The sequence below is a fragment of the Tachyglossus aculeatus genome, chromosome 1 (genome assembly GCF_015852505.1).
Source record: "Tachyglossus aculeatus isolate mTacAcu1 chromosome 1, mTacAcu1.pri, whole genome shotgun sequence".
NCBI lineage: Eukaryota > Metazoa > Chordata > Mammalia > Monotremata > Tachyglossidae > Tachyglossus > Tachyglossus aculeatus.
In genome coordinates this window covers 157,025,982-157,033,137 of record NC_052066.1, presented here as the reverse complement: position 1 = coordinate 157,033,137, position 7,156 = coordinate 157,025,982, and the positions used below count along the sequence as shown (strand labels likewise).

General features: G+C 46.5%; 1 protein-coding gene across 3 annotated transcripts in view; it reads left to right on the top strand.

Annotated features, from left to right (window-relative positions):
• CPSF2 (cleavage and polyadenylation specific factor 2) overlaps positions 1 to 7,156 on the top strand; it is a 32,408-nt gene continuing 25,252 nt past the window's right edge. For 2 of the 3 annotated variants that reach the window (XM_038747652.1, XM_038747628.1), the window contains exon 1: positions 1 to 120. The gene's annotated coding sequence lies outside the window, so the exon portion shown is untranslated. Of the gene's footprint in view, positions 121 to 2,428; positions 2,447 to 7,156 lie in introns of those variants that run through there. The other variant, XM_038747641.1, reaches the window with a different exon arrangement.

The following is a 7,156-nucleotide window of genomic DNA, read 5'->3' as shown; positions in this document are numbered from 1 at the left end:
CGGGCCAAGATGGCGGCCGGCGGGACGCTGAGGCGATTCTATAACGCGGCCGGGCTCGCGCGAAGATGGCGGAAGGGAGCGACTGAGGAGAAGGCGGAGCGGTGAGGGCGGCCCGACACGGTGGGTCATGGCGGCGGCGGCGGCCCTCTCAGCCCCACCGCCCGCCCTCCTCTCCTCCTTTGGGGGCCGACCCCTGGACGTCGTAATCATCACCACCATAATAATAATGATGGCATTTGTTAAGCGCTTACTACGTGCCAAGCACTGTTCTAAGCGCCGGGGAGGATACAAGGTCATGGGTTCGAATCCCAGCTCCGCCACGTGTCTGCTGTGTGACCTTGGGCAAGTCACTTCTCGGAGCCTCAGTTCCCTCATCTGTAAAATGGGGATCAAGACTGTGAGCCCCACATGGGACAACCTGATCACCATGTATCCCCCCCATCATCATCAATCGTATTTCTTGAGCGCCTACTATGTGCCAGCGCTTAGAACAGTGCTTTGCACATAGTAAGCGCTTAACAAATGCCATTGTTATTATTATTATCAGGCCGTCCCACGTGGGGCTCACGGTCTTCATCCCCATTTTGCAGATGAGGTCACTGAGGCCCAGAGAAGTGACTTGCCTAAAGTCACCCAGCTGACAGTCGGTGGAGCCGGGATTTGAACCCATGACCTTGACTCCAAAGCCCGGGCTCTTACCACTGAGCCATGCTGCTTCTAGTAATAATCATAATAAGAATGGTATGGGGTAATGTTGGTATTCAATCAATCAATCGTATTTATTGAGCGCTTACTGTGTGCAGAGCACTGTACTAAGCGCTTGGGAATAATAATAATAATAATAATGGCATTTATTAAGCGCTTACTATGTGCCAAGCGCTGGGGAGGATATGAGGTGATCAGTTGTCCCACAATGGGGCTCACAGTCTTCATCCCCATTTTGCAGACAAGGTCACTGAGGCCCAGAGAAGTGACTCGCCTAACGTCATCCAGCTGACAGTCGGTGGAGCCGGAATTTGAACCCATGACCTCTGACTCCAAAGCCCGGGCTCTTACCACTGAGCCACGCTGCTTCTAGTAATAATCATAATAAGAATGACATTGGTTAATGTTGGTATTCAATCAATCAATTGTATTTATTGAGCGCTTACTGTGTGCAGAGCACTGTACTAAGCACTTGGGAATCATAATAATAATGATGGCATTTATTAAGGGCTTACTATGTGCAAAGCACTGTTCTAAGCGCTGGGGAGGATACGAGGTGATCAGTTGTCCCACAGGGGGGCTCACAGTCTTAATCCCCATTTTACAGATGAGGTCACTGAGGCCCAGAGAAGTGACTCGCCCAAAGTCACCCAGCTGACAATCGGTGGAGCTGGGATTTGAACCCATGACCTCTGACTCCAAAGCCCGGGCTCCTTACCACTGAGCCACGCTGCCTCTAGTAATAATCATAATAAGAATGGCATTGGTTAATGTTGGTATTCAGTCAATCATATTTATTGAGCGCTTACTGTGTGCAGAGCACTGTACTAAGCGCTTGGGAAGTCCAAGTTGGTAACATATAGAGACAGTCCCTACCCAACAGTGGGCTCACAGTCTAAAATATTCATTCAGCACTTACTAGGTGCCAAATATGTATATATGTTTGCATATATTTATTACTCTATTTCTTGTACATGTTTATTCTGTTTATTTTATTTGGTGTATGCGTCTTGTTTTGTTCTCTGTCTCCCCCTTCTAGACTGCGAGCCCGCTGTTGGGTAGGGGCCGGCTGTAGATGTTGCCGACTTGTTTATTCATTCAGTCGTATTTATTGTACTTCCCAAGCGCTTAGTACAGTGCTCTTCACACAGTAAGCGCTCAATAATAATAATAATAATGGATTTGTTAAGCGCTTGCTATGTGCAAAGCACTGTTCTAAGCGCTGGGGGGGATACAAGGTGATCAGGTTGTCCGGCGTGGGGCTCACAGTCATCATCCCCATTTTACAGATGAGGTAACTGGGGCTCCGAGAAGTTAAGTGACTTGCCCAAGGTCACACAGGAGACACGTGGAGAATCCAGGATTCGAACCCGTGACCTCTGACTCCAAAGCCCGGGCTCTGTCCACTGAGCCACGCTACTTCTCTAGCTCAATAAATACAATTGAATGAATGTCCTAAGCACTGGGGTAGATACAAGCGGCGTGACTCAGTACGTATTTATTACTCTATTCATTTTACTTGTACATATTCTATTTATTTTATTTTGTTAATATGTTTTGTTTTGTTCTCTGTCTCCCCCTTCTAGACTGTGAGGCCGCTGTTGGTTAGGGACCGTCTCTGTATGTCGCCAACTTGTACTTCCCAAGCGCTTAGTACAGTGCTCTGCACACAGTAAGAGCTCAGTAAATACGATTGAATGAATGTCCTAAGCGCTGGGGTAGATACAAGCAGCGTGACTCAGTACGTATTTATTACTCTATTTATTTAATTTACTTATACATATCCTATTTACTTTATTAATTTGTTTTGTTTTGTTGTCTGTCTCCCCCTTCTAGACTGTGAGCCCGCTGTTGGGTAGAGACCGTCTCAAGATGTTGCCAGCATGTACTTCCCAAGCGCGTAGTACAGTGCTCTGCACACAGTAAGCGCTTAATAAATACGATTGAATGAATGTCCTAAACGCTGGGGTAGATACAAGCAGCGTGACTCAGTACGTATTTATTACTCTATTTTACTTGTACATATTCTGTTTATTTTGTTAATATGTTTTGTTTTGTTCTCTGTCTCTCCCTTCTAGACTGTGAGCCCACTGTTGGGTAGGGACCGTCTCTAGATGTTGCCAACTTGTACTTCCCAAGCGCTTAGTTCAGTGCTCTGCACACAGTAAGCGCTCAATAAATACCATTGAATGAATGAATGAATGAATGGAAAGAGCCCGAGCTTTGGAGTCAGAGGTCATGGGTTTGAATCCCGGGTCTGCCAATTGTCAGCTGGGTGACTTTGGACAAGTCACTTCACTTCTCTGGGCCTCAGTTCCCTCATCTGTAAAATGGGGGTGAAGACTGTGAGCCACCCGTGGGACACCCTGATCACCTCGTATCCTCCCAGTGTTTAGAACAGTGCTTTGCACATAGTAAGCGCTTAACAAATACCATCATTATTATTATTATAACGTCATCCCCATTGGACAGATGAGGGAACTGAGGTCCAGAGACTGTGAGCCCGCTGTTGGGTAGGGACTGTTTCTATATGTTGCCAACTTGTACTTCCCAAGCGCTTAGTACAGTGCTCTGCACACAGTAAGCGCTCAATAAATGCAATTGATTGATTGTACTTCTGAAGTGCTTAGTACAGTGCTCTGTACACAGTAAGCGCTCAGTTAATACGATTGAGTGAATAATAATGATGGCGTTTACTAAGCGCTTACTGTGTGCCGACCACTGTCCTAAGCACTGGGGGGGATACAAAGTGATCAGGTTGTCCCACGTGGGGCTCACGGTTTTCATCCCCATTTTCCAGATGAGAGAACTGAGGCTCAGAGAACTCAAGTGACTTGCCCAAAGTCACACGGCTGACGTAGCGGAGTCGGGATTAGAACCCACGGCCTCTGTTAAGCACCTAACTGCGTGCCAGGCACTGTATTAAGCACTGGGGTAGATAAGAATAACGATAATGGTATTTGTTAAGTGCTTCACTGTGCGCCAAAGCACTGTGTTAAGCGCTGGGGTAGATAATAATAATGATAAGAGTATTTGTTAAGCCCTTAACTGTGCACCAATCAATCGTATTTCAATCAATCGTATTGAAATACACCAGGCTCTGTATTAAGCGCTGGGGTAGATAATAACGTGGCTCAGTGGCAAGAGCCCAGGCTTGGGAGTCAGAGGTCATGGGTTCTAATCCCGGATCGGCCACTTGTCAGCTGTGTGACTTTGGGCAAGTCCCTTCACTTCTCTGGGCCTCAGTGACCTCATCTATAAAATGGGGATGAAGACTGTGAGCCCCACGAGGGACAACCTGATTATTTTGTATGTACCCCAGCGCTCAGAACATTGCTTCATACATAGCGCTTAACAAATGCCATTATTATTATTGTTATTATTTGTTAAGCGCTGACTAGCCCCTTCCTTCCTCTCCGCCTCGCCCCCCTCTCCATCCCCCCATCTTACCTCCTTCCCTTCCCCACTGCACCTGTATATATGTATATATGTTTGTACATATTTATTACTCTATTTATTTAACTTGTACATATCCTATTTATTTTATTTTGTTAGTATGTTTGGTTTTGTTCTCTGTCTCCCCCTTTGAGACTGTGAGCCCACTGTTGGGTAGGGACTGTCTCTATAAGTTGCCAACTTGGACTTCCCAAATGCTTAGTACAGTGCTCTGCACACAGTAAGCGCTCAATGAATACGATTGATTGATTGATTGATTGATTGATTATGTGCCGAGCACTTTCTAAGCACTGGAGTAGATACAAGGTAAGCAGGTTGTCCCACGTGGAGCTCACAGTCTTAATGCCCATTTTCCAGATGAGGGAACTGAGTAGTAGAGAGTAGTACAGTGCTCTACACACAGTAAGCGCTCAATAAATACGATTGACTGATTGATTGAGGCTCAGAGAACTCAAGCGACTTGCCCAAAGTCACCCAGCCGACAAGTGGCGGAGCCGGGATTAGAACCCACGACCTCTGACTCCCAAGCCCGGGCTCTTGCCACTCGTTCATTTAGTCGTATTTATTGAGCGCTTACTGTGTGCAGAGCACTGTACTAAGCGCTTGGGAAGTACAAGTTGGCAACATATAGAGACGGTCCCTACCTAACAACGGGTTCACTGAGCCACGCTGCTAATCAGGTTGGTTACAGGCCCTGTCCCTCGTGGGGCTCTCACAGTCTTAATCCCCATTTCCCAGATGAGGTAACTGAGGCCCATCATCATCATCATCAATCGTATTTATTGAGCGCTTACTATGTGCAGAGCACTGTACTAAGCGCTTGGGAAGTGACTTTTCCAAGGTCACACATTAGAACCAGTGACCTAACTTGGACTCCAGGAGGTTACCTAACCCTCCTTCCCAAGAAGGAGTCTCCCTAGCCTCTCTCTCGAGCCCCAGGCTGGCCTCTCAATTTGGTCCTCTTTTTTTTTTTTTTACCGTCGTCGAAATGCTTAATGTTTCTTAATATTCTTAATATAATGTTCTTAAGCCGTTTGCGAAGCACCGCGCTTTCCCGGGTACACGGCAGCATGGCTCATGCTGCCTTGACAGAAACTTTTGTCCTCTGCTCTTTGACGAGACCTTTTGCTCTCCACTGGTTGCTTTTCTACCGTTTCATGATGGGACTGCCATGTCCACGTGAGCGTGTCCCGTCAGGGGTAGATACATGCTAATAATAATAATAATAATAATAATAATAGCATTTGTTAAGCGCTTACTATGTGCATGGCACTGTTCTAAGCGCTGGGGGGGGGATACAGGGTGATCAAGTCGCCCCACGTGGGGCTCACAGTCTTAATCCCCATTTTCCAGATGAGGTAACTGAGGCATAGAGAAGTGACTTGCCCAAGGCCACACAGCAGACATGTGGCAGAGTCGGGACTTGAACCCGTGACCTCTGACTCCAAAGCCCGGGCATCTTCCACTGAGCCACGCTGCTTCTCTAATGCTAATCAGGTTGGACACGGACCATGACCCACGTGGGGCTCACAGTCCCCATCTTACAGGTGAGGTAGCAGGCACAGAGAAGTTAAGGGACTTGTCCAAGATCACACGAAAGAGAAGTGGCGGAGGCAGGATTAGAACTCAGAACTCAGAAGGAGTGTGGTCTAGTGGCAAGCCCTACTGAGAGCACACCTCCTCCAGGAATTTATTTATTTATTTTACTTGCACATATTTACAACTCTTTTGTATTAATGATGTGCATATAGGTATAATTCTATTTATTCTGATGGTTTTTGACACCTGTCTACATGTTTTGTTTTGTTGTCTGTCTCCCCCTTCTAGACTGTGAGCCCATTGTTGGGTAGGGACCACCTATATGTTGCCGACTTGTACTTCCCAAGCGCTTAGTGCAGTGCTCTGCACACAGTAAGCGCTCAATAAGTACGATTGAATGAATGGAAGAGCATTGGCTTGGGAGTCAGAGGATGTGGGTTTTAATCCCAGCTCCACTACTTTTTTTTTTTTTTAAATGGCATTTCTTAAGCGCTTACTATGTGCAAAGCACTGTTCTAAGCGCTGGGGAGGTTACAAGTTGATCAGGTTGTCCCACGGGGGGCTCACAGTCTTAATCCCCATTTTACAGATGAGGGAACTGAGGCCGAGAGAAGTTAAGTGACTTGCCCAGAGTCACCCAGCTGACAATTGGCGGAGCCGGGATTTGAACCCATGACCTCTGAAGCCACGCTGCTTCAGACTACTTGTCTGCTGTGTGACCTTGGGCAAGTCACTTCACTTCTCTGTGCCTCAGTTACCTCATCTGGAAAACAGGGATATGAAGCCTGTGAGCCCTACATGGGACAACTTGACGACCTTGTGTCTACCCCAGTGCTTAGAGCAGTGCTCGGCACATAGTAAGCGCTTATCAAATACCATAAAAAGAAAACCTCAGGTCCTTCTGATTCCCAGACCATGCTGTATCCACTACGCTACAAAGACTGTGTGTCCATACTCACTCTCTGTCTCTCCCTCTCTCTGCCCCCCTTCCTTCCCCCACCCCATTGCTCCTTCTTTATCTCTCCTACTTTGCAGTCCCTAATTACCGTCTGAAAGTCACCATTTACTAAAAATTTTAAGACTCTTGTTTTTTGTGTAGATCGCTGGAAAGCTTTTCGTTAGTGAGATCAAGGCAGTTCATTTACCCAAGTAAAGGGCTTCTTTAAGTATGGGAGATTCAGTTGGAGACTCATTCACTGCCATATGGCTGGTGGCACTTGTAACAGTATTACTTCTATTTAACTCCTTTTCATCTGATGATCACCAAGCCGTTTACAAGCAATGCTCATTTTTTACTAGTGTCCTTTGATGAAGGTGCCGAGTACAGTGCTTTGCGCACAGTAAGCACTCAATAAATACAATTGAAGGTGCTGGTTAGTAACATCACCAAGCCATTTACAAGCATTACTCATTTCTCCCCAGTGTTCTTTGAAGAAGATGCCTTGTTAGGAACATT